We start from the raw sequence: 9464 nt of genomic DNA, 5'->3' as shown, positions 1-9464 counted from the left end.
GCAGCTAAATGAGCCTGCATTTTGATTTTCCAGTCATCGAATTCTTTTTTGGAAAACATGAGGATTTTATTGAATGAAGACATGGTTGTCAGATTTGATTGTATCGAATATTTAAAACAAGATCAACATCTCTGATATCACTTTTTAGGATCGATTAATATGGGTAAAGTGTTTAGAAAGAGGGTTGAATAAACACTTTGTCTTTTTGAAATCATTTCGGATATAAATCAGTTTTTGAGAAACTGATCCTAAGATCTTGTGTGTCAATATCGATCAGTTAACTAATGCTAGTGCAAAATTGAACTGATGGATATATAGAATATTTTGGCTAGGGTGCTGTGATAACTTAATGAACAATAGAATTAAATACAAATATTTGTATGGATGTTCATAGACTTCAAATGTTCCTATGTCACTCCTTCTATCTCAGGATAGGTTTTTCACTAAAAAACTTTGATTTGTTACAACAAACTGTGATAATGCACTTCAGTTGGACTTATACACTATCAAATTGAAACTTTTAGTTTCTAACACTTTTCAGTGGATAACTAAATATCTCTAATAAGTAGCATGAATGCTACGATACAATGAAATGAGAGCTAAATTGTGCAATTTGTAAACTGAATAAGGGTTCAGAATAAATCGCGACTGATACATGTTTGTAAGTAGTTTGTTCATTGTGTATCACCCCATCGGCTATATATAGTCTTCGATTCCAACGGTCACATTGAATGCATTTAATGATTAATATTCATTGAATAGTCGCTTAGTCCATGTAGATGGATATTTCGGACAGAGGTACTATGTATCTTACTATTCTGCTCCATCTGTTCTGATCTGGTGCGGATTGTCAGTTTGTCTGCTGAAATTCAAATCTTCAACTGATGACGTGGCTAACTGATCAGGAGTCAAACTGATTGAATGACCAGTTCAGCTGGACTACATCAATTCTAACTGATGTTTTATTTCAATTTGAACACTTCAGTTGAGTTAGGACATTTCATTTTAGTTTTGCAACATATCTTCTATTTTATTTCGCAAACTTTGAATCATCAGTTTTACGACTTATTTAATCTTATAAGAACTTTAGTTCTTAATCCATTTAATTTTGAGAAGTCTTCTTTCAATTACGATATCTTAATTGGGTCAGTTCATTTTGGTTCTTCAATTCTTTTACGGATTAGTATGTCAAACTTTGAAACTCATAAATTCCAACAGTTCGTATTCATGAGATGAAATAATTATTTAAGAAATTAAAAAAGGGGTTGCATATTTATAAAATAATAAGCAAACATGTAACAATCGAAATATGAACATTGGAGAGTTGACCATGGATAATGTCATACGTGAAATCTCATCATACATTTATATATGCATTAAATTATATAACAAAAATAAACATACATTAATCGGGGCCGTATCCTCTTAAATCATCCAACACACAAGCTAACCTTCAAATTTAAAAACCCTAGGCCCCCTTTTGGTGAGATCCAATTCGAACCACATCAAAGTCTAAGGGCCATCATTATCGCGTAATTGGATCATTGGATGGTGACAGGTTGTGTAGAGCTCAAATTCAGTACACGTAAAACCCATGCCCTTATTTAATGGTTAAATTATTTATTTAATTTTAAAATGATTTTAGCGATGCATGTTTTATGAAATTGCATTATTTTAAATTATTTATGTTTATGTGATGCACGTTAAAATGTTTCCTTGAGTTTCATGTTTCAGGCGATTATTCGATGTGGAATCGAGGAAAAGAGACCGGCGACGATTTTTGATAATTTTAAAATATGGTATTTTATTTTTAGTTAGGATTGGGGCATTTTAAATGATTTATTTAGTTTTTATCATTTTTAAAGCCTAATTTAATTATTAAGGGATTTTAAGATTTTAAAACTGTTAGAGTTTAGCAATTGTGTATTTTATTTTAATTAAGAGAATTGTTAAATTAGTGTGGATTAATATTGTTGGTTACATTTTAATTAAGCAAAATTTTATTCCCTTAATTATTAAAAACACACACACCAAAACTCACGCATACACATTTTTCCCCCACACCTACTCACGTAAAACACACACACATATATTTCTTTGTGTTTCCTTCCATTTGTTTTGAAGAAATAATTTAGGGTTTTAAGAAATTCAGCAGCCGCCTCTCTCCTCTCTGATTTTTCCCAGCGATTTCGTTGGCTTTTCTTCAAGAAAATCGTGTCACGTTCGTCCCGGATCGTCTCTCGCATCTTTCCCGCTTCGGTGTCGTCGTTTCGATAACTTTAAATATCAAAAGACATGTATAATCTTTTGTTTCTGCATCGATCTTGTATATATTATATGTTCTTATGTTTATTATGCGTAAAAATCCATGTATATTGTAAAAATTTTGAGCAAAATTTGTTGGATCGGTTTTGAAACGATTTTAGATCTGAAAACTCAAAATTTGTTGTCATTTTAAATACTGCGACTTTTCAGTCGATTTTCTGGAAAAACTTTCAACATATAAAATATAGAACTTTTTGATACCTTCGATTTGAAAGTAAATTCAAAATATTTGGATAAGAAATGAGTAAGTTATGATCGTTTTCGTGGGACTGCTCAAACTGCGATTTTCTGAAAATGCATTCTTGATGTGTTCTTGAAGTTTTATTGTTGCAGGCTCCATTGGGGATCGACGGGTGATCGCTGATGCGTTTAAGTATGTTGAGTATGATGTTGGGATGGTTTTTGGTGTGTCGGATCGCATCGATAGGCACTTGTTTGTATTAGAAGTCATAGGATGCGTTTTGGTGTCAAATGTCGAGTTCACGGATTGGGTTCCGTAGTTTGTGATACTTATTTTTTTTGGGTCATTTGTTTGAGTTTGAATAAGTGTCATAACATCCTAGGATGGGTCTCGAGACATTGGTTCACGGTCCGTATGATCGAGTTAGGAGGAATAAGCCATAAGTGTATTGTTTCTCCCTTGGTATACAATTCCAGCACCTACACGGACCCTTAGCCGGACCCTGACATGGGGTCGTGCCCTTTTTCCTTCAAAATACGAAACTCCAGCATCTACCCGGACCCCTACCCAGACCCTTACACGGGGTCCGTGTACCCCTTTTAAAAAAAATTAATTTTTTTTTGGGATTGTTTTGGGGTTTGATGTAATGATTTAGTTCGATGATTAAACGAAGTCAAGTCCTGAGAGATTTAGAACGTCATAAGAAAAGTTATCATTTTTGGGTGTGAGCATGACTAATACGTCTGTGTTTGAACTTATGTTAGTACGTGCAGCAGTGGCCCCAAGTGAGATCCAACGAATCCCTCAATGCCAATTAAGTATGTTCGACGTGCGAAGGAAAATATTTTTATGTTTTTGAGGTATGCTAAATGTCTCGTGACTAAATTATGAACGGGTTTGGAAGTCGGTGAACATGGCCGAGGACCTCTCCACCCCGGTAAAGCATGACCGGGTTTAGATCAGGATTGAAAAGCGGTAAAGCATGACCAGGGACCAATCCACCAGGTAAAGCATGACCGGGGATCTCATGTATATGGCAGTGGATTTTTCCTGTCTGCCCAGTACTGTGGTTTAGTCTGATCAGGCGCAGTTATGTATGGGTCACTTTCTTTGAAACATATCTCTACCCAAAATGATGTTATGTATGATCAAGTATGTATGATGCAAGCAAGTTTAAGAAAAGTTTTATGATGATGACACGTCTACATTTATGCTAATACGTTCAAGTTTCAAGTACGTTTATGCTACTACGTTCAAGTTTCAAGTACTTTTATGCTATTACGTTTAAGTTTCAAGTATGTAAGCCCTACTTTAAATATGCATGTGGTTTTATTATGTAGTACTTGTTATCTCCAGTTTATACATGTTGAGTCTTTAGACTCACTAGACTTGATCGATGCAGGTGAGGATGACTTTGAGGAAACGAGGGGTGGGGACCAATAAGCCGGCTTGGACAGAGCAGGAGGCTAAACCCGAGGACCGCCCATGCTTTTAATAAATTATTCAATGTTTCAAATACTCTGATTTCACGTTATTGTTTACGATATATAAACACGTGTTTTTAGCAAACTTCATTTGTGATCTTTTCGTTGTAAATATTTTGAATGATTTATTGTCATCGCAATTTGAAGGTTTCTATTTAATTAAGAAATTTTTACTTTTCCGCAAATTTTAAAGTTGTTCAAAGCACGGTATGTTACAGGTTGTTTTATTCTCAATTCTCTATGTTTGCAAACTTATGTTTAATAAAAATATTTTTACTTTACAGTCTTCGGTCTCCGTTCCTTGTTGCGTTTCGAATAACCTTTGAAAACAATGTTTTATGCATTCTAATATAAAACCATATATTAAACATGAAAACATGCCTACTACATTTAATTTTTTTTTTTTTTGGTCTGTTCATTTCCTTCACACAACTGAATCAATTTCTCCCAAATTTCTTTAACAGTTTTGCACATCTTGATCTTACTGAATGTGTTTTTTATCCAGCAGTTTGTAGAGAATGTCCTTGGCAACATTATCTAAGTTTGCCGTTCTTTTATCTTCAGCATTCAACTCTTCTCGTGGTTTCTCAATACGATGAGGTGCTCCGTCAGTTAGAGCAACAGCTATATTTTCTTTCATAATCTTCATTGGTCCATCAGTTATGACGTACCACATATTATCATCATGTGCAGCTAAATGAGCCTGCATTCTGATTTTTCAGTCATCGAATTCTTCTTTGGAAAACATGAGGATTTTATTGAATGAAGACATGGTTGTCAGATTTGATTGTATCGAATATTTAAAACAAGATCAACATCTCTGATATCACTTGTTAGGATCGATTAATATGGGTAAAGTTTTTAGAAAGAGGGTTGAATAAACACTTTGTCTTTTTGAAATCATTTCGGATATAAATCAGTTTTTGAGAAACTGATCCTAAGATCCTGTGTGTCAATATCGATCAGTTAACTAATGCTAGTGCAAAATTGAACTGATGGATATATAGAATATTTTGGCTAGGGTGCTGTGATAACTGAATGAACAATATAATTAAATACAAATATTTGTATGGATGTTCATAGACTTCAAATGCTCCTATGTCACTCCTTCTATCTCATGATAGGTTTTTCACTAAAAGACTTTGATTTGTTACAACAAACTGTAATAATGCACTTCAGTTGGACTTATACACTATCAAATTGAAACTCTTAGTTTCTAACACTTTTTAGTGGATAACTGAATAACTCTAATAAGTAGCCTGAATGCTACGAATGAATACAATGAAATGAGAGCTAAATTGTGCGATTTGTAAACTGAATAATGATTGAGAATAAATCGCGACTGATACATGTTTGTAAGTAGTTTGTTAAGTGTGTATCACCCCATCGGCTATATATAGTCTTCGATTCCAACGGTCACATTGAATGCATTTAATGATTAATATTCGTTGAATTGTTGCTTAGTCCATATAGATGGCTTTTTCTGACAGAGGTACTATGTATCTGACTATTTTGCTCCATCTGTTCTGCTCTGGTGCGGATTGTCAGTTTGTCTGCTGATATTCAAATCTTCAACAGATGATGTGGCTAACTTATATGGAGTCAAACTGATTGAATGATCAGTTCAGCTGGACTACATCAATTTTAACTGATGTTTTATTTCAATTTGAACACTTTAGTTGAGTTAGGACATTTCATTTTAGTTTTGCGACATATCTTCTATTTTGTTTCGCAAACTTTGAATCATCAGTTTTACGACTTATTTAATCTTATAAAAACTTTAGTTCTTGATCCATTTAAGTTTGACAAGCCTTCTTTCAATTACGATATCTTAATTGCGTCAATTCAGTTTGGTTCTTCAATTCTTTTACGGATTAGTGTGTCAAACTTTGAAACTCATAAATTCCAACAGTTCGTATTCATGAGATGAAATAATTATTTAAGAAATTAAAAAAGGGGTTGCGTATTTATAAAATAATAAGCAAACATGTAACAATCGAAATATGAACTTTGGAGAGTTGACTATGGATAATGTCATACGTGAAATCTCATCATACATGTATATATGTATTAAATTATATAACAAAAATAAACATACATTAATCGGGGCCGTATCCTCTTAAATCATCCAACACACAAGCTAACCTTCAAATTAAAAAACCCTAGTTCCCCTTTGGTGAGATCCAATTCGAACCACATCAAAGTCTAAGGGCCATCATTATCGCGTAATTGGATCATTGGATGGTTGGTGACAGGTTGTTTTATTCTCAATTCTCTACGTTTGCAAACTTATGTTCGTGATTCTCATTTGCAGGCACGATCCATTGCATTTTTTTTTATGTAACTTTGTTTGCTTTTAAGTTGTTTTGGAAAATTTCTTATCATTTGTTTGTGAATGAGCTCGATTTCAAACAATAATTTTAGCTTTTTATTCGCTAATATCTTCTGTACGAAAAAATAGACTCGCCAACTACCTATTTTTTCCCATAATATAAGAAGTTTTCAAAACTTATTAAGAATAATTTGGTACACATGATAGGATAAGTATATGATATATAACATAAGGATAAGTTAAGGATAAATAAGATGTATAATATTATATTTAATATATGGTGTGATTTTAATAAGAGTGATAAATTTATATATTAAATTTTATATATTATATAATATGATAATTGAGCCCTTGATTTTGTGAGTCAAGTCAAATATCAATTTTTAAGGATAATCGAGTTATACTAAAAAATTTATTGAGATAAAAATCATTTATATAATTATCTCGGGTTCATTTATATAATTATCATATTATATAATATATAAAAAATAAAAATATTTATTTGATTTTAATTTCTACCTACAAGTGAAATGAGATAACGATAGGGTTTAGAATTTTTGTATATTGAGGGCAATTACATCATTTGTGGTGTTTTTATCATTAAATTAAAATCATCATATCTCAAAAAATGGATATTTTATCCTTATATAAAATTATTTATCATGGACACATGATAATATACATTACATTATTCCATTTGCTCCAAATAATAAGCCCAATTTTTCGCATAAATGTAATCCATTTGCACCTATTTTTTTCCATAACACAATATAATCAAGAAAGTGTAAAAAGACGATTATTAATGGAAGCACTAGATTTCAGCGAATCGAATCAGTGCGAAACAAATTAATGTGAAGGTTATATGCTTTACGTTATCGGAATCATTGCTATGGTTTGAATTTGTAGCTTTCGACTTTGCCGTGGTTCAATTTTTTTGTTCTTGACTTTGTTTGTGGTTCGAGCTAGGGTTTTTCAATTTGGATGAAATGAGAAACATATCGTGTATGGAAAGATTTTACGGGATATTAGGTCATGTGCCTTAAACAGATTGTGTACGGGAAGATTTTAGGGGAGATTGGGTCATGTATGTGCACCTCCAATAATTTTTAACAAGGAGATGACGAGACGAGAGAGACTGAAATGAGAAGTTTTAAAAAAACTAGTGATTAATTTGACGGCCTGAAAAAATAGAGATGATTTCGGAAAATTCAACAAACAAGAAGGACCAAAGTGAGTATTAACCCTAATAAAGATGACCATGAAATCATACAAAAATCCTAAAGAATTCTTTTTTCCACAAAAGTGCAAGGTTGGTGGGGAAAAGGGTTGCGATATAGGTAACACATACACACAACTTTTGACACATATTTGAGTGGATAATTGGAAGGTCATAATTCAAAGATGAGCTACGATAAATTTGCCAAAAAGCAACAGAAAACTTGGATTTCGCATAAGATATGGCCATCATTTTCACAAGACATAAAGGGCCTAGCGCATGTTCGGTGTCTAATACCTGTACTTTTAAATAATTGAAGGTATATTTATATTTTCATTTCTTTAAAATTGATATACCGAATTAAAATGCTTAATCATCATTAAAGATAATATTTCATGTATATCAAGAATATATAATGCTTTGTATCACAATTAACATAAAATTTATAATTCACAAATAGACGTCATCTTTATTAATTACACATTTCTCAGCTTCTCTAATAAAAAATGTTCCGGTGTTTTTCTGGTGGCATGCCAAGTTGAAGTAAGCATCATAATGGATGTGAAGGATTAGATTGGTATATTGAATGCGTGGAAAGTGAAATCTCTTACATGTAAATAAACCAAGGGTGCGACTACAAATCGAAATTATTCTACAGTAGCTAGCATTAGCCATCGGTTAGCCATTACATTTTTCAAAATGTGCTTGCTTTTTTCATGTAAAGTGATCACAGTGTATGCCCCATTCTACCCACTCTGTGTGTCAAATATTTTATTCTCTCTCAATATTCTCTATATATACTACCACCCAGAAACTTTCAAATTGTGACATTCAATTTTTCATCTCCTAAATCAAAAATAATGGAAGAAAAATCGAATAATATTAGTTGTGGCTACTTGTCGAGAGGAGATACACAAAATGCTGAGCACGATCAACATAATTTTGCTTCTAAATCATCAGTTATGAAGTTATTTGGTTTTTATGTCGACTTTTGTGATAGAGTCCCTATGTTACAACAGCAGCAACATGATAACGAGAATAAAAGGTTTGAGTGTCAACATTGCTATCGAAAATTTACCAACTCTCAAGCTTTAGGAGGCCATCAAAATGCACACAAGAAAGAAAGGCAGAGGGCGAAGCGGACCCACTATGTGGTCAGTCATGGACGGTTAGGATCAGCAGTCCACGTGATCAACCCGCATGGGGCTAGATCAGGACCATTCATTAGTCCAAGTGCACCAAGTACTGTATATGGTGCAAGTTTTCATCCACCTGAGAGCAGTACTATACTTGTACCTCAGGTTTTATCTGGAGTATCTATGACGCAATATCCCGGTGGTTTCCCCATCAGGCCATCACGACAGGCAGCACCCACTGGTGGCCGAGGTGAGGTGGGATCCATGATACCCGGTGGTGTGACAGATGACACGGATGGAGTAGATGTTGATCTTCATCTTTGACTTGTAATAAATGAGTAGTAATTGTTATGTATAATATAAGCATCATTTGATATCCTTAGAAAGAGCGATGGTTCTTCCAGAATAAAATCCCAATTATTTTTTTTGTCGCCGTGCATTAAATATATATTAATCGGTACTTTCCCCAAACTTAAGTTTGTTATAATTTCGTTAAATTAAACTTTGTTTTGGATACAAAGTTTACGTTGTTTGTTGGGTGGGATCCATGATTCTACATTGGTATATTAATCTTGAGTGATTTTACTTGAATTTTTCAAACCATTCAGCCACGTCCACATTATAACAACTGTTAGATAAAATTGCTAAAACAGTAGCGTAGAAACGAACTTGTAGAGATAAAGCAATAATCGAAACAAGTGTGATGTTTACAGTATGACTATTGTGTAAAAGAAAACAAAACCAAACCGAGGCCTGTAGCATGTACAGTTTCCTTAAAACAGATTCGTCC

Source organism: Primulina tabacum, chromosome 5, assembly GCF_025594145.1.
Source record: "Primulina tabacum isolate GXHZ01 chromosome 5, ASM2559414v2, whole genome shotgun sequence".
NCBI lineage: Eukaryota > Viridiplantae > Streptophyta > Magnoliopsida > Lamiales > Gesneriaceae > Primulina > Primulina tabacum.
Note: the sequence above shows the minus strand (reverse complement) of the source record.